Below are 18,667 nucleotides of genomic sequence, written 5' to 3' on the forward strand. Positions count from 1 at the left end.
AAGCGAAAACGGAGCTCGGCTCCGGTACCCGTTTCCACCGCAGAGAGGAGCTTAAAAAGTGGGCGGGGCTTAAGAACTCTGCAGATATGTGACGTTACAACAGTCGTCTCAGCTTGGCTGCAGATCTAGATCTTATGAATCCTCTGTTGTTGTTTACATCCTCCACTTTGCACTTGTTGTTTAGTTAACTGTTATTTTTACAGCCGCAACTTCCGTGTTGGTTCTGAGAGAGCCAACGTTCCGGCGACTTGTCCCACACCTGAGCGCGCCCCGGCTGGCGACACGGGAGCCTTGAGCTTTCTGCTCAAACGCAGGAGCAGCCACTCCACTCCGGCACTGATCGAGCTCCGAGCTTCTCTGCATCGCGTCTGCGGTCCGTCCCCGCGATGTAGCGGCGCTGACCGCGGTTGAACAGAACGCTGACCGCCTCTGCCTCGCTTTTGAACAGAAACCACAGACCCATGGAGCGCCGGCCAGCCAGCTGTGGGAGTGCCGCGCGATGCAGAGAAGCTCGGAGCTGCAGGAGCGCGATCAGCGCCAGAGTGGAGTGGCTGCTCCTGCGTTTGAGCAGAAAGCTCAAGGCTCCCGTGCCACGGCGTGCGGTTTGCTGCAAACGGAAAGCTCCAACGCGATGCAAAGTCCCAAGTCCCACAGTGACACTAAAGTTGAGCAGAAAAGAAAAGGGGGGGAAAAAAACAACCAGTGCAAAGCTGACCACACTGACAGCAGAGGATTCATCCAGCCGACATATTAAAATATTGAGGGCGTGTAGTAAATCACTGACCAATCAGTAGACAGCTCCTCAAACTCGGACCCGTTCCATGGTCCTGGTACCCCGACGGAAGTGGAGCGGAAAAGCGGCCGCCTTTGGAGCGGTTGTTTCCACATTCCTGCGGTGGAAACGCAAACCGGAACGGACTAAACCGGTCTAGCGCCGCACTTTTTGTGCGGTGGAAACGGGGCTTATCTGCCTATCAGCAATGCGATGTTCTTGAACATGTGGGAGCGCTTCAACCGGTTATCACTCTTTAATAGTTTATGGAAAGGAAAATTGCTATTCACTAGCTTTTGTGTTTTGTCTATTTTATTTATGGGATTCAAATTTATTAACACTTTAATGCAAATATTCCGCTCTGGAAAATGTACCGTGTATTTTATGGGGATCCATTTACAACCTTATCCTGGCACAAGGCCCCCCCGAGGAGCTCTATGCTAATTTAGATTTACCCCCCCCCCCAATACCTCAGTCTCATCGGTCCCATCAACAATATTGGAGGTTTAGTACAAATGTTGCACTCATGTATTGTAGCTGTATTGATTAGTTATTTACAACTTGCTACTTTTGTAAAAGCTTTTCTATTATTCAGCTTTTCACATGGCCTCTTTGGTCCAAGAACATTGTCTATAAAGTTTATTCCTCCAAATCCAACTTTTCCTTGATTTTCTTCGATTATCCTCAAATTGAATATTGGATCATAGGAGCTGCATTCCGAAACTGCTGTCTGTGTGAGCTGGACTGGCTCCGCCCACACATCTTGGGAAGCGGAAGAAGTACTTCTTATAGGTGCCAGAGCAGAGCTGCCTAATTGTGGGAGGAGTCAAAGGCAGGAACTACCTTGATTGTGATTGGCTAAACCCCCGATGACACTTAATAGGGCTTGCTTTCTGATTGGCTGATTGGAGCAACACACTTTTTAAAAACTGATACAAGCCAGGGAAAGAGAGGACACACTTTCTTCACTTCTGGGGCGTCGTTCCAGGTATGGAGACGATTATTACTGCTGGAGAACCTTTAGGAAGTGGATGTTGCAGAGAAACCCAAAGGCTTGACTGAAGCTCATCTCATCTTCTGAGAGGAAAGTTAGAATTCTGGCTCTGATGTAGACGTACTGGCTTTGGGGGATTCTAGAAGCAGTGTTGCCACAGTTACCTTAAAAAAGTAATCGTATTTCAGATTATTCATTACTTCTTTAAAAAGCAACTTAGTTACTGATTACATGTTCTTAAAAGTAACTAATATAGATTACAAGTTACTTTTAGCAGACTGCGACAACACCCCCCCCCCCCCCCCCCCCCCCCGATCTGACTCATGGTTATATCAGAGTTTTATTATCACTGGTATTTATTTGATGTAGTTGTAGTCTGCTGTTGCACTATTTATGTATTTGCACTGCCTGCTCTCTGCAACCTTTTAAACCCCCCCCCCCATTGATTGATTGAAAGAAGGGGGGCTGATTACAATATTGTGGTTTTTTGAGGATATTTTGTTCCCATTTATGACAACTGTTTTGATTTTTTGGATTCCCCGCCCACTTCCGGTCCACCGCCACTACGTCACCTGGCTTTCTGATTGGCTACGCGTCACAGTCAACAGGCTCGTAGCGTCTTCCCCTCGGAGGAAACCACACACGGTCAGAACTTGAGCCAAAACAATCCAACCTGCTGAACATCCCTGATCTCAGATGGGAGCGGTCCCGACATCCGTCCCAGCAGACGAGAGCAGTCTTAACACACCACACACGGCAGGAATATCTGATAAGATTATCTTATGATGATCTGAGCGTCCTTAAGATTGTCAGAAGGAGAGAATCGGGGCCAAAATCGACCTCCTCATCCTGACGTGTGAACCGGGCTTTAGTTTGGAGGGGAACGAGGGAGCGGCTGGGTCAGTTTAATAATAAAGCAGTTTTGCAGACAAGAAACTCGTCGTATTGGACGCTGCAATAGTAATGCACAGTGACTTGGACAAGTAACTTTAATCTGATTACTGGTTTAGAAATAGTAATGCTTAGACTTCTCTTTACTGGAAAAAGTGGTCATAACAGAATAACGCGTTACGGGCATCAGTGCTCTGCAGCCAGTGGTCTGCCATCAACACCAGCCTCCACAAGCGAGTTTATCAGCAAGAGCGTACCTCGGTCCAGTCCAGTGGTGTCATGGTCGCTGCAGAAGTGGGGAAACTCTCCATCTTTTAAAGCAGCCGAGAAACACCAGGTGTAAGAAACTGCACTTAAAATCCTTCCAGAGTATTAGCTCATTGTCACGTGGTTCATCGGTTCGCACTATGCGCCTCATAATGACCCGTCTGCCTCTGTTTTTGATTGGCTCGCCAGTCGTCATGCTGTACAGTAAACGCAGATATTAACCAATCAAAGCAGTGAATGGAGGGCGGATCATGGCCTCATCATCCTCGTGGCTTTGCATCTGGCTGCCGGAAATTGACGAGCACTCTAACGCCTTCCACTGCGCAGTCTGTACGGCACAGTATGGGATGGGACAGTACGACTCGGTATGGTTTGGGAGGGTACAGTACGCTATGGTATGGGTCAGTACGGTATGGGAGGGTACAGTACGATACGGTATGGGTCAGTACGGTATGGGAGGGTACAGTATGATACGGTATGGGTCGGTATGGTTGGGGAGGGTACAGTACGATACGGTATGGGTCAGTACGGTATGGGAGGGTACAGTACGATACGGTATGGGTCAGTACGGTATGGGAGGGTACAGTACGATACGGTATGGGTCGGTATGGTTGGGGAGGGTACAGTATGATACGGTATGGGTCAGTATGGTTTGGGAGTGTACAGTACGATACGGTATTGGATGGTACAGTATGATATTGTTTAGGACGGTATAGTACATTAACAATGTGGGACGGGACAGTACGATATGGTATGGGTCAGTACGGTATGGGAGGGTACGGTACGATACGGTGTGGGACGGTACAGTACGATACGGTATGAGTTTCCAATGACAAAAGTTGCATCTGGTACCGTCGCCCTTTCAAGAGCCACATTTCCACTGCACAAAGAGTGCAGGAATGGACAGGTATAGTCCTTTGGAGTTCGGATTTCCACTGCAATTCCACCAAATTTTGGATTTTCCAGAAACAACTGCTCCGAAGGTTGCTGCTTTTCCACCACCCTTCTGTTGGGGTATTCAGGACCATAGAACGGGTCTGAGTTTGAAGAGCCGTCTGCTGATTGGTCAGTGATTTACTACACGCCCTCAATATTTTAATATGAATCCTCTGTTAACATATTCAGCTTTGGACTGGTTGGGGTTTTTTTTCTTCACAACTTTCCTGTTGGTCCCTAAAGAGCAGATGTGAGGGAAGGATGGAGACCGGGACTCAAGAGCAGACATTCCGGCCATAACCGATGCGAGTCTGGGCTGTCCCGGCGCACCGTGTGTGGACGCAGTCCAAGTACGATTGTCAGGTCGCGTCGCTGGCTGGAGCTCCGGTGTGAATGCAATGCGACGATCGTACTCAGACTGCAACCACACCCGGTTCGCCGGGACACGGAAGCTGTCCTGAGCCGCGAGGTCTGCCCTGGCATCACGTTCTCACTTTCTGCCCCAATGCGGAAGTTGAGGCCGTCACGTCTATGGTCACATCCAGTGGCACCGACCGCCGGACCTCTCGAAACTCACAGGGAAGTTGCGACTGTCACGTCACCAGTGACACCGCGTCTTGTAACGTGGCACCAGAGCTGGCTGGAGTGCGTTCAGGTGTGGGGTGACGTCACCAGAGGTTCAGGTGTGGGGTGACGTCACCAGAGCCGGCCGGTGTTCGCTCTCTCTGGACCAACACAAGGTTACAGCTGCAGCTCTGTGGTTGCAAAAAATAAAGTTAACAAAACAACTGCGGAGGACGTAAACAACAACAGAGGATTCATAAGGTCCAGATCTGCCGCCCCGGCTGAGATTACTGTTGTAACGTCATCTGTGGAGCTCTAAGCCCCGCCTACTTTTTAACCTATTTTCTGCAGAGGAAAAGCACCAGATTTGGCTCTGGGTATGTTTTACCTTACTGATCTATTCCTTCCCATCACTTTTTGTGCAGTGGAAACGGGGCTAAAAGGTCCCATAAGGAGCAAAATGCAGCCGTCTGCCGATCGAGCATTGATTTACATCACTCTCAACAAGCCCGCAATATTTAAACATCTCATCGGCTGTATGAACCCTTTGTTGTTGTTTACATGCTCTGCTCTGCGCACACTGGTAGTTTAGTGAAGTTGGGTGTTCCCCATTGATCCCAAGAAGGCCAAGACTGTCCCATCATGTTCCATCCTGTCTCATTCTGTGCAATGGAAACATGGCTGAGCCGTGAATGAATACATGTCGACAGAATAAACATATTAAAAACTTTAAAAAATGACTTGTTTACAGGATGAGTTCTGGAGGAAGAAGGGATCTGCTGTGGCTCCACGGCACTAAGCCTGGTCCCACTGTGCAGTACATGTCAAGGCGGAGCGCTGCTCTTTCAGGCCCCACCATACTTTCAGCAGTGCATGTCTCCAGACGGTGTGCAGAATGTGGGCGCTACACGGTTGCATCCATACGACACCTTGGGTTCACTTCCGTGCGCTTTCCGTAACGTAATATAACGATCCCCAAAATATCTCCACTTGTGCTGCCTGGCGTTCTCCGCCTTTCCAAAAGTACTTTATGTTTCACTCCAGGAGTTCTGAACCATCTGCATGTTGACTTGATTTTAAATTGTGTTTGTTCAGACAGAGAGATGGAGGACTTCTAGTGCCCAGTGAGCTTTGGTGTGTGCAGTTGGAGCGTCCAGCCCTCGCCGTCACAACATTTGGGCTGCATAAAACAAACCACGTGAAAACCCGTCCTGTTCCGTCGCAGCACAAACAGTCCAATGGGACTGCGGCTTTTGGTGCTGCGATGAGTCTGTTGCTGAAGGTGCTGCTGCCGCTGAGCTGGACATGATGGAGGCTGACAGACTTTGTAGAGTTTGTACCTGATCCTCCTCTCTGAGACCTGCAGACTCTCCATCTCCACCCCCACCACCTCACCAGCCTGTATGAAGAGCCTGTTGGTGGCTCCACCCTCAGCATGCAACACACACACACACACACACACATACACACACACACACACGCACACACCCACCCAAGAAGGAGTTTCTACTTGCATGACAATAAAGACAATAAAACCCAATAACAACCAAAAAACGTCCTTTCATACCCACTATGATTTGGGTTATTATAATTATGACATAAAGGGTTAAATCACAACGATACATGACCATCTCCAGACAATGGGCAACAATACGGTTATAAATCATCAATTACAACTCAGTTATTTCAAAGTACTTTTACAAAGAATAACCAGTACTCCACTGTACATGAGCGAGTAGAGGAGATGGAGGAAAAGAAAAAGTTTGTTTTAACAGGAAGAAGCCAGAGAGACAGAAATCATCCGTCTTCTGCTTCCATTCAACCCATTATGACGATGGGACCTCAGTGGAGGACGGGTCAGCTGTCCATCAGGCGCTCACATGGGCCAGAGGGTCAAGCTCCACACAGAACAGCCCCCAGATCTCTTGTTACCTTGTACCTGTTACTCCAAACACAAATCTATTATACTACATAAATAAGAGCCTCTGGGTATTGATACTGAAATCTCTTCTCTGACATTTGAGGTGACTCAGAGACATGGAGATTAAAGAATGAATGATCAAATTCCACACAAATGAATTTGTTTGTTTGACATTCGACAAATTCATGAAGATGTCACTGCTGCTATGAACATTTTATGCTGCTCGTTCTAAAAATGTGAGAAAAATCCTTCATTTGGGTTTGATAGTAAGAATGAAAAAGTTAACGAGAAAGAAACTGACTGATCCCAGATCACATGTATTGATCTAAATCAGCTCCAAGCGTGAGGAAGATCAAGACAGATGGATGGTTTCATCCAATTTTGATCATTCATTTTTTCTCCAAAATGACAGATTTGGAAACTTCAGGTGTGCGTCGTTCTATTTATTTTAAACACAAGTAACATTTCTCTGCGTCGGCAGCTCTTTGATGCAGCTCTGGAGCCACATGTGGCACTTTATCCTCTCAAGGAAAAGTTTTTGTAAATCAAATATTTATTTTAATCCACTTCAGTATTTTGTGTGTCATCTTATCTCCTGGCTACAGGCATTGGAAGGCTACAGAGCTACATGATGTGCAATTTGAGGCTGTCGCAGCTGAAGAACAACCATCGGGGGGAATCATGGCAAGGTTTTTGGTCCGGGCTCTAAATCAGTGTTCCTCCATGGCACTGTGAGACCGGATCAAGGACTATCAATGTCATGGTCTTGCAACCAAAGGCAACCTGTGTAATACAAACAAGACGCAGTTCACTTTAAGAGCAATGTTCTTCGAGGTGATTAATGCTCAGAACATGAATAGAATCGACATTCCAATGGAATGAGTTTCATTTTGACCTGGGCCTCCAATCCAAACATATTAAAGCAGTGCTTTGTAAGAGACACGGCGTTAATATCAGTGAGAGACGTGTGAAAAAAGGACCTTACCATCACAAAGGTAGCGTATTCAGCTCTTGCAGTACTGGCTGATTTTGTAAAGAACCAACTGCAACACTGCGGCCAGCTTCCTGGTGTGGATGGACGTTCTGCCGGTGAGGAAAGACAATGTGAGATTGGCAGTAGAGGAACTTGATCTGAGAGGAGTTGCATGGAGACGACGGCGGTACTGTACTTCTCCAACGTCCAAACTTCATCTGGACTCATGTGATAAACTGATTGCTTCTGTATCAATGGGCGCACTGAAGGATTCTCAATAAAGATAACCTGGCTCTTGTATTGGACCACAAACAGCTGATCGAAGGCTTCCACTGCCTCGGAACCGGGAGGCCCATGCTGCCACTGACAATGGCTGAGTGGGAGACTTCCTCCTGCATCGCCAACCAGAGGATCTCATGTTGTTGAGGTTTGCTCTGCAGCCAGTGTGGAGTTGTGCTTGTCTGTTTGCAGACCTCAGAGATGACGACGGGGTTCTTTGGTGGCGGGTTACTGGAGGAGGCAATCCTTCGGCTTCGTCGCGTGGGACTCAGGTGAGTGTTTTGATGTGTCGGTGAAAGAGGGGGCGTATGAACAAGGAGTGCAGGAACAGAGGAAGAGCTTGACACTACTTTGTGATCGAGATATGTATGAACCGTGCCATTGCTTTCTGGTCCCGTCTGATCCACATCAGGCTGTTCATTCTGCTGGTGCATTTATCTTGGGCCTCGTTCACACGGCAGAGAAATGACCCACAATTCAGATTTTCTACACACAGGTGACTCATAAGCTCCACTTCTGATTTTATACACCAGACCCAGGCCTCCATTGTGTGCGGCACCAATTCAGATATTTTTCTCCACGCGACTGCTTCGCCATTGTCGTGTGACTGACATCACAGATCAGCGCCGGAGGAAGCGGCTCCACCAGAATGTTCAAAGCTGTGCTCTCTTTTTTCTTTCCCTCCTCATGTTGTCTAGATTCTGTCGGCTCGTATTTAACAACCACTTGAAAATGAATCTACTCAAACTGACCAGGGGTGCCAGATATGGCAGGTATCCCCCAACTGGGGAGCCAGATTTCCTTACCTTTTAACTTTCTACATTTTATGCATTTGTGTGTTTATGGTGGGTTTTTTATGACACATGCAACAGTTTTAGGGTTTTACCATCATTTCTACACAGGCTGAGGTGTGGGCTGGTTTCTATTGAGGTGTGTGGGTTTTACCTTGTTTGGGCTGAAAACAGTGTGTCACATCACTGGTTATATGTTTTCATCACAATCACAAGATTATTTCTACAACCCAGATGTACAAACATTTTGTGACGTGAAACGTGTTGTAATATCAGAGTTGATTAGAAAACAAGACAATCATAATTTCAATGATGCAGAATCTGTGTGTTTGTTGATAAAGATCCATTCAGAACTTTACATCTTCACTATATTCGTGGTCAAATCTACACGTTCTATAAAAATAAAGTCAGACTAACAATCATTCAGATATCTCCTGATTTCTTGTTTTTTTTAATAGACATACTGCTGATTGGGCCCTTGATTCATATATATATCAGCAAACAACCCGATTAAACACTCTGTGACTGTTTTTACCCCAAAAACCTGAACCCATCATACTTGTCTCTGGACCAAACATGATTCACACACTCAGTATTTCCAAAGAGCCTCGTGTTGCTGTATTTTGTAATTCTGCGTCAATCCTGCTGGCTAGTGTTTCACACTGAACACAATTAAATGTCACTTGCTAATCTGGGCACTTTAGTTGTCGTATTATAATTTAAGGTCGATTATGCAACTTAATCTATTTGTCACACAATCTTGTAGGGATTTTTTACCCATAAGGATCACTAGGTACCGTTTAGTTGCTGCAGTCCCTTCTCACGCAGGGAACCATTGATCTTGTGTTTGGATATCGATAATGATTAATAGTTATCGAAGATAGTTATTAATAATGTTATTGAAATTTAATCTGACCTGTATCAGAACCTCGGAGCTCCACCTGTCGTAACAGGAAATGATAGTCAATTCAGTTCTATCAGTCTCATAAGATATACTAAACAGTTCATCAGGAATTTGAATTAATAGTTAAATTAATTACAATTGCCAGAATTAACAGTAAAGGTTGAAGGATTTTGGAGTTCTTGACACAGAAGAGTCGACATTTCATTCACCTTTGTGCTCATTAATAAAACAGCAAGTATGATTCCAAAAATTATATTTATTAACAATGAAAACAAATAAACACAGATTCTAAACACCTATATACAGCTTGGTGTGTTTGGAGAGAGAGAGAGAGAGAGAGAGAGAGAGAGAGAGAGAGAGAGAGGTGGTGGGAATGTGTGTGAGATGTGTGATGGAACTACAAAACAAGATGGCGGATCACAAGAAACTACATTCCAATGGAGGTTATCAGAGCAGGAAGTCTGTCCTGGGTCTCCACCATGTGCTGGAGAACAATGGAACATGGAAGCTAGTCTTTAGCATCTGCTTCCTGTGTGTCTCTGCTAAAGGACCATTTCTAGAATGACTTGATGTGAATGAGACTTGTTTTGTAAAACGTCAGGAGTCGTCAGATGGTGTTCAGTTACTGTGTGATGTTGTCTTTGATGTGATATGTGTAGGATTGTGAGTTAACTAGTTAGTAAAGCAAAGATTAGCATGCAGACCCTGTGTCTGTGGCAGAGCTAACGTTGGTTTACAGGTTGATAACTGCTCCTAATATCATTATCTATAGAACTCAATCACTGTAACAGAATCAACACATCTTCATGAAAGTTAAACAGTTCTATCATAGCATCAGGTTTAACTAATCTCAGGTAAAGCCCAGTTGTTGTTACCTCTTCCTTGGTGTCTTTGAAGAAGGAGTTCAGTTGTTGTCCAGTCTGCAGGGAAGCTGGTGTCTTCTCCTGTAGTTAGCACCTCCGACATTCTTTGCGGAAAACAAAAAAAAGTTCAGCCACATTCGCCGCTGTGCTTCTTCTTTCGGCAAGCCAAATAGTGTGGACACATACTTGCACCTCAAAACACATTTTCTCCAAGTGGACATGATGGTGAAAACAGTTATCGACAGCAACAAAACCAGCAGTTCAATGTGAAGCAGCAGAGACTGAGATAGTGAGCAGAGAAGAGGCTGCGCTCCTTGGCACATTCGTGGACGTGTCTTGTTTTGGTTTCTCCACATGTCAATCTTCCTGGAGGCGGGGCTTCTCCAGCTCTGTGCCGGGTCATCAAGGTGGTGCTGCATCATCAAATAGAATCAAGGTGTTGAGCTCCCCCACCAGGTAGAACAGAGAAAGATCACTGTGAACTCAAGCTTGATCAATAAAAAAAAACACTTTGGGGATTATATGAACCCCAAATAGCACTTTTATGATGTTTAAAGCACAGAAAATTAAATTTAGTATAATATGGGACCTTTAATGAAGTACGACCTTTTATAAACCTGGTTTGGTCTGCATTAACTATATCGGTTACCACGCTTTCTAGTCGATTAGCCACTATACTTAAAAATACTTTTACATCCACTCCCAGTAGTCTAATTGGGCGATAAGAAGCACATAGTTCTGGATCTTTCCCTTTTTGGGGGATAACTACAATATATGCTAAGTACATCAATTTTGAAATCCTCTTCAAAGGATTTGTTGAATACACGTTGTAGTAATTTGTTAATTTTGCTTTTCTTTTCTTTTTTTAACTGTGCACAGAATCCATTGGCCCCTGGGCTTTTATTTGGCTGCAGTGAGGAGATTGCTTTATCAATTTATGTTATTGTAACAGGTCCTTCCAGCAATTTAGCTGTTCTGTTAGTTGAGGCATCTGTAAACCATCTAGAAAAGTGCTGCCGGTAATTGTATTGCTGTCCAATTCTGAGGTATACAACATTTCATAAATTTTCTGAAAACATTCATTAATCTTTTGTATTGTTTGTTTGATGGATGTGGTCCTCATCAGATATTGCAGAAATAAAAGCCTTTTGGGGAGAGTTTCTTGCAAGATGAGCTAATAGCTTATTTGGTTTATTTCCAAATTCAAACATTCTTTGTCTAGCAAACAGAATATTCTTCCTTGTTAGTAAATTCGTCAACAGTATTCTTGCCACTCTTTAAGCACTCCATCTGATTTGGATCGGTGAAATTCTTCCTCTAATTTTTGGATTTTCTTTTCAATTTGTGATTGTTCTTGAGCGCGCTCTTCTTTCTTCTTGCTAGAGTACGATATAAGCGTGCCTCGCATATAAGCTTTATAAGCTTCTCACACCAATCTTGGATCAGAATCATTGCAGTCATTTACCTCTAAATAGAGGTCTGTCTGCATTTCCAAAAATGTGCGAAAATGATGATTGTGAAAAAGTCATGCATTAATTCTCCAAGAGAAGAATCGCTGTGCAGGTCAAAGAGGCTGCATGACCAGTGTGACAGGAGCTTGGTCTGAAAGGGCAATGGGTCCAATGTCAGATTATTCTACTAAATAAGTTCAGATATAAATATATAGTCAAGTCGTGAGAATGACAAGTGAGGTGGAGAATAAAATGTATAGTTTTTGTTGTTAGGATTGATGTATCTCCAACCGTCGATCAGGTTAAATATCTCAACAACATTTTGTAGTGCTCTGCTTGATTTTGATTGTTCTTTATGAGGGGGATCTCTGTCTAACAAGGGAGAGACATAGCCATTAAAGTCACCCCCAATTATCATATTTGTACAGTCCATTTCAGCAATTTTGCTGATCAGGAAGGCAAAAAAGTTCTCATCATAGACTTTGAGAGCATAAACATTTCCTAACAATACTGATTCTTCATACAGTTCTCCTTTTACTAAAACTATCCTTCCATCTGAATCTTGGTATCTCTCTATGGCTGGAAATGGCAACAATCTCTGATCTCATATAATTGCAGGATAAGATGTAAAATATACCTGTCCAATCCATTCCCTCAAGTATTTTTTGTTCTCTTCCTCATTGAAATGCGTTTCTTGGAGGAATGCAACCTACACATTTTCCTTTTTAAGGTAGTTTACAACTACTTTCCTTTTGACGACATTATTGGAGCCCTTGATATTCCTGGGACAAAACTTAATATTTAGAAGAATGTAAAATCATATGATGCTGTTTAGTCTAATTTCCCCTGTAAAAAAAATTTTGCATATGATTTTAATCTCAAGTACTGCCTGGACAAACAAAAAACACACAAACAATCCAAGCAAAAACAAACTAAAGCTTGGATCAAACCTATCGACCATAGCTAGAACACAGCCAAGGAAACAAAACAAAAACAAAAACCTTGTCATATTCCAGCTATAATAGTACAGCTGGGGGAGAGAGAGAGAGAGAGAGAGAGAGAGAGAGAGAGAGAGAGAGAGAGTGAGAGAGAGAGAGAGAGGTGGTCTTCCAAGTCAGACCCTCGTTCCACCATCCCCAGTCTGTCCACTTGCTTATCTAGCTTTTCTGACATCTCCATGACTGGTTTCAGGATATTAGCGAGTTTCGTGTCCAGCATCTTCTCAATATTTTGAGTCACCTGTTGAACCACCGCTCCATCGTTAGTGGGGCTGACGGCCTCTTTTCTGGGCTCGGTGCAGGATTCTGGCTCTTCTTCAAAAGTTAGCTCGAGCTCCATGTCGCCATCTTGGTTTCGCCGCCGACATAACCAACGTCTCTGCAGATTTAGCGATAGTTCAACCGGAGTTTTAGCAGCAGGCAATTTGAGAAATATTGTTTTAGTTAAATCCAGCGAGGAGACCGATAGCGGCGCGTCTACCCTCCTCCGTGAATCACGTGACCCCCTGCGAGGTGTTGTTTATTGTAAGGTATTGTTCATGTCTACAAAGTTGTGTCGATAGAGACTGTAGATCAAATGTAGGCTTTGCAGAGTCTGAGGTCTGTGTCTGGGCTTGATAATTGTGAGGTTATCTTTTTATTTATTTCTATGATTAAATGGAGGCTCAGGATATTCTTCTGTCTGCTACTAATTATGATCATTAGTAGATGATCATTAAATGATCTTATCTCAGTGTGGCAGCCCAGTGCAGAGCCACTCAGGCTGGTCTGAATAGTCATTTATTTACTGTTACAACAGCACATTTCTTTGTAAAGAAAATATTCAGTGCAGCTGATGAACATATTCAGACACACACTATGTTTTATTAACATTCTGAAACATCCTGCTGCAGCAGCAGCAGAGTCACGGTTCAGGAGCTTCTCCTTCTGGGTCACATTCTGCTTCGTGTTGGTTTGGTTGAACTGCATCTCTCCATAATGTAGTGACAGATAGAATGTAAACAATAGCACATGGCATAAGGAGAGGAAGCACTTCCTCCTCTTCCCAAGATGGCCATGTGGGCGGAGCCAGTCCAGCTCCTTGAAAATCAGCAGAGGCTCAATTGATCAAATATTCAACTGGCTTGAAAATCAAGGACAAGCTGGATTTGGGGCAAAAAGCTTTGAATACAATGTTTTTGGACTGATAAGAACCATGTGGAAGTTGGGTGATATGTCCCCCGATGTAATGAGTCGGCCATCTTGGAATTTCACACACAAAATGATTTTGACATTGGCCGTCTCTGTACTGCCAAAGGTCTCAGAGATTCACCACAGATATCTTCATGATCGTCTATCTCCTGTCAGTGATGAATGGGGGGCAGCCAGAACACACCAATGAACACAACTGCCAAGCATGGTGCCACAAGGTGTCCTACAGTGTCCCTCTATCCCAATCATGTTCCACGTTGCCCCACAACTTAGTGATTGGAAAACAACGTGCTCAACCCACCTGCTCTAAGTTAATAGACAGCAGGGGGTCTCTCTACCTTGTCAGTTCTTCAGAAATATACGAATACTTTTTGTCTGAAGCAAACTTGAAGACAGTTGTCCTCGAAGAGAAGACTGGCTGGAGTTGCGTGAATGACTGAAAATATTTTCAGGAATATCCAACATTGCTTGGTAACTGTGAGGGAAAAGCTGCCGGCTAATTTAGCGTCACAACATCAGAGTTGCTTCATGTAGTAGAAATGACCACAAAGGTGCAGAATAACAATGTGGCAAAAGTCCCTTGTTCTGTGTTGACCCTGACATGTCCAGGTGACCCAAACAAGACAAAGAACCTGTTGGGTGATGTTTCTGCACTCTGGGACTCTGGAACCAGAGTGCAGAAACAGAACCTGCTGCTTGGCCCAGACTATGGTTCCTCAAGAGCTGGACGGAAGGTTCTGTTTCACAGCTCTGTCAAGCTCAGGTACAAGGAGGTCGCATGTATTTTTACCTCCTAAGGCTTTCATTAAGTGCCCACCCCGCCACTCTGGGATGAAGAATCTAAAATGGAGGGAAATTACCCTGGTGAGAGAGAGAGAGAGAGAGAGAGAGAGAGAGAGAGAGAGAGAGAGAGAGAGAGAGAGAGAGAGAGAGAGATAGAAGGAAAGCAAGACTCTCCTTGGCAGCTAGTCAGTGTTGCTATGCCATTGTAGGGAGGGAGGGAGGCAGGGAGGGAGGGAGGGAGGGAGGAGGAGAGTGAGAGTGAGCGGAGTGGAGGAGGGGAGGAAGGGACAGGAGGAGAGTGAAGTCTAAGGAGAGAGTGAGCACGAGAACTAGCAGACTGTGGGGGAGGCGGAGGCCTCATCTGCAGTGAGGGAGGAGAAGAAGGAGTGAGGAAAAGAGGGGAGCGGGGGATTGAGAGTGAGGGGAGGGAGGAGAGGGGGAGGGGGAGCAGGGGATTGAGAGGGGAGGAGAGGGGGAGAGGGCAGGAAGGGAGGGGGGGGGGGGGGGGGGGGCATGATAACTGGCGCCCCCTGTAGCTGGAGGAGGGTTATGGAGAGATCCTGGTTTATGTGTGTTTCAGCTGCTGGTACTTCTTTGTCTGACTCTCTCACACCCACACACACACACACACACACACACACCCACACACACACACACGCACCCACGCACGCACGCGCACACACACGCGCGCGCGCACGCACGCACACACGCACACACACACACGCGCACGCACACACAAACCATGTATTTAACATTATGAGAGTTAATTGGTGGAGGATCTCGGTTTGCCTCCCCAGCTGACCCGCCTCCACCTGAGTGGCAACAGAGGGGCTATGAGGGGGGCTGCTGGTGGCGCCCTCTGTGGGTGATCTGGAAGAAGAAACGTTTTAGGAAGAAGAAGAAAGGAAGACGTGATGTCGGACTGCAGGTTTCCTGTCCCATCAAATCCAGAGCGGATCTGGATCAGGGTCTACAAAGACCAGCACAGAGACCGGAAGAGGAGGGAGGGGGTGAAGAAAGGCTTCACAGACTGCGGGGGAGACAGGAGGCCTCTTCTGCAGTTCTGGGTGGTGGAGCGGGAGGGGGGGGGGGGGGGGGGGTGAGACACTGGATCACACTTGCTAGTGCCTCCTGCAGTTCCACAGGCCTCACTGCACCCAATGGACGACTTGTAACTGAATGATTCAGTAGGAACTGGAGCAGCGAGGGTAAATGACTGGGGGGGGGGTTACTGCAGGGAGGGGATCTGATGAAAAATGGAAGGTGGCAAAATAAACGGGAAATATGTTTGAAGTAAAACAGGGCAGATTGTGAAGCAATGGGGACGATTATGAAGTAATCACAAATCAGCAGCAGGGCAGAATATCAAGCAATGGGGAAGATTACGGGTATCAGGGCAGTTTATGGGTCTGTGGGGCAGATTATAAAGTAACTGCAGATTAACACGGCAGATTATGAAGCAATCAAGCATATTATGAAGAAGCAGTGCAGAATATATCAGTTGCTTTGGTCACCAGATAATCCAAACCCCCGGATGTCACTTGTTAGTTTAACTGCTCAGCACGTGACTTGGAGCCATGCTACATGCTACATGCTACATGCTACATGCTGAAGAGTTTCAGGGCTCACACACTGGCTATGTATGCTCCACATGATTAAAGTACACTGATACACATTGGAACGTGTGTGGTTTATTACCAGTTTTGGTCCCTTGTTCTCCAGTCTAAAGTAGCCTAGCTAGCAGCTGGTAGCTTCTATCTACGCAGTGTGCTGTGAAAATGTAGACTGTCAGGCTGTTGGAGGTGTGTGTAGCGTCGATGCAGAAGCTGGTATGAATTAGGCAAATATGAATTAGGCAAATAGCAATTAAGTACTCATATCAGTACTCATATTGGCAAGAAGCTAAAGGTACTCGTACTTGTGTGTTTTTAACAAAGTGGTATTGGTTTCTCCTTACATGTTAGAGTTAGATTTTAAATTCCTCAAAGTAACCCTCCTTTGCTTTGTTGCTAGCGCTGCAAACCATTGGCCGAGCTTTGATTTACAGTATGAAGGGAAAAGCACGTGAAAGCATGCTGTTCTATAAATCACATTATTTTTTGGCACACACCATTTTCAGCTTTTTGGCAGATATAGGGCCAATCCCAATTCTATTTTTACCCCTGCGCCTACCCCTTAGCCCTCCACTTACCCCTTAGCCCTCCGCCTCCAAAACGAGGGCAAAGGAAAAGTTTCAGCCTTTAGATTTGGGACCCACCTCTCCCTCTGCTCAGCGCCGCCCCTCTCGCTCTGTCTCATAGTTTTGACGTCATAAATATATATGAGCTTATATATATACCCTTATATCAGCAGAGCTGAGCCACGGATGTTTGTTGATTTTCCAGCAGGAGCATCGTCATGCTGTCCCAAATTCAACGTGTTGCAGTAGCTTGGCTGCTTTGTTTCGTTTTCCGCCGTTCCACATCAAGGTGAAGAAATAGACGGAGACATGGATTACTTCAGTTTTTGCGCTGTGTTTGGGCTGAGTCCCATTTCTACCCCTTAGCCCTTCATCTTACCCCTACCCCTTTGAAATGCATGTTCACGAGAGTCTGAGGGGTGTCCCATTTCATTATTGCGCAGAGGCGGAGGGGTGATGGGAAGGGCTATTCACCCCTCGAAACGAAGCGTTTACAGATGCACACTTTAAACAGAGGGGTGGGAGGACATGGCGCTGAATGACTTGCATTTCACATATATACGCTTCTAAAGTTATATGTTGTGTTTTATACTAGTAAGAACGGCAGTAGTGCTGCCGTCTGCCGTGTGTCGCTTCCGTGTGTATTTGTTTCGTAGAGACCTTGTTTACAACATTTTATTATTACACTGTATAGTTCCAAAGTCTTCTAATATGGGTGTTTTGAAAACAGGGACCCCCGAGCAAACAAGGAAGCTCATCCACTTTCGCATGGTGAATGAGGAAATATTTCTAATTTCATACACTTCTAGTTTGGATCTTACACAATGCTTTATAAATGAACGCCCTGGGAATTAATGTGATATGATCACAATTACATCTTCAGATGTTCATTCAATTCTTCTTCTTCATTGACTTTAATGAATGTGGCCTTGGCCAGAGGAGCTGATGTCATCAGGCTGATCAGGTGTTTTGACCCTCAGCCTCCACACTCTCCCAGCTGGGCTGGCAGGGAAACCTCCACTCTGACCTTGACCGCCATCCTTTTCCCCTGAAGTCCTCTGCAGTGGTCATAGTATTTGGTGTTTTTAACTGATACATGTGTAAAAGATTTTTGGTTTGGATTGTGATAACTTTTGAGTGGATTTGAAAGTAAGTGATCAGTTAAATGGCCTCTAAAGAAGGTGGTTTGAGGAGAAATTATTCAAGAGTGACAGGATGATTAAAATCCTTATCAGCTGCACTGAGTAAGTAGAGTGAAAGTTATGCATTATTAATTTATTTGTATTTATTTACCTTAATTTTACGAGGTTCATTTACAACAAGTACAAAAAGAAGTGAGGCTGAAAAAAGAATGACCTCCCTGTATGGACTTACCTGTCATCATTCTGGATGTGTTCTTACTTCTATCCTGATTACACTGCGTAGATAGAAGCTACCAGTCTGCTAGCTAGGCTAGCAGACTGGAGAACAAGGGACCAAAACTGGTAATACATGAATCAGGGCTCTGCTCATTTTCATCAGCGATGTGTAAAGACGCATTTTTTAAATCAGATTTGTTCTTATCAGTTGGAGGTGATAAATGTGACTGTAACCTGGCGGTGAACGCAGTAAATAGCTGAAATAACTCAATGATTAGCAGTTCTAATTTTACTTTGATGTTTTTATGAAGTAAACTTGGTGGTTATTGGTCTCACCTCCAAGCCTTTCTGTGTGGAGTTTGCATGTTCTCACTGTGTGTGCATGGGTTTCTCCACTTTCCTCCTACAGTCCCAAAACATGCATATGAGCTTAAATAGTGATGCTAAATTGCCCTGAGGTCTAAATGAGTGTGTGGTTGTCCGTCTATAGCCTCGGGTTTTCATTCCTTTCCACTGACAACAGTTGTAGATACCCAACTGTTTCCATTTTTC

Source organism: Blennius ocellaris (assembly GCF_963422515.1).
Source record: "Blennius ocellaris genome assembly, chromosome: 5".
In the NCBI taxonomy this organism is placed as follows: Eukaryota; Metazoa; Chordata; class Actinopteri; order Blenniiformes; family Blenniidae; genus Blennius; species Blennius ocellaris.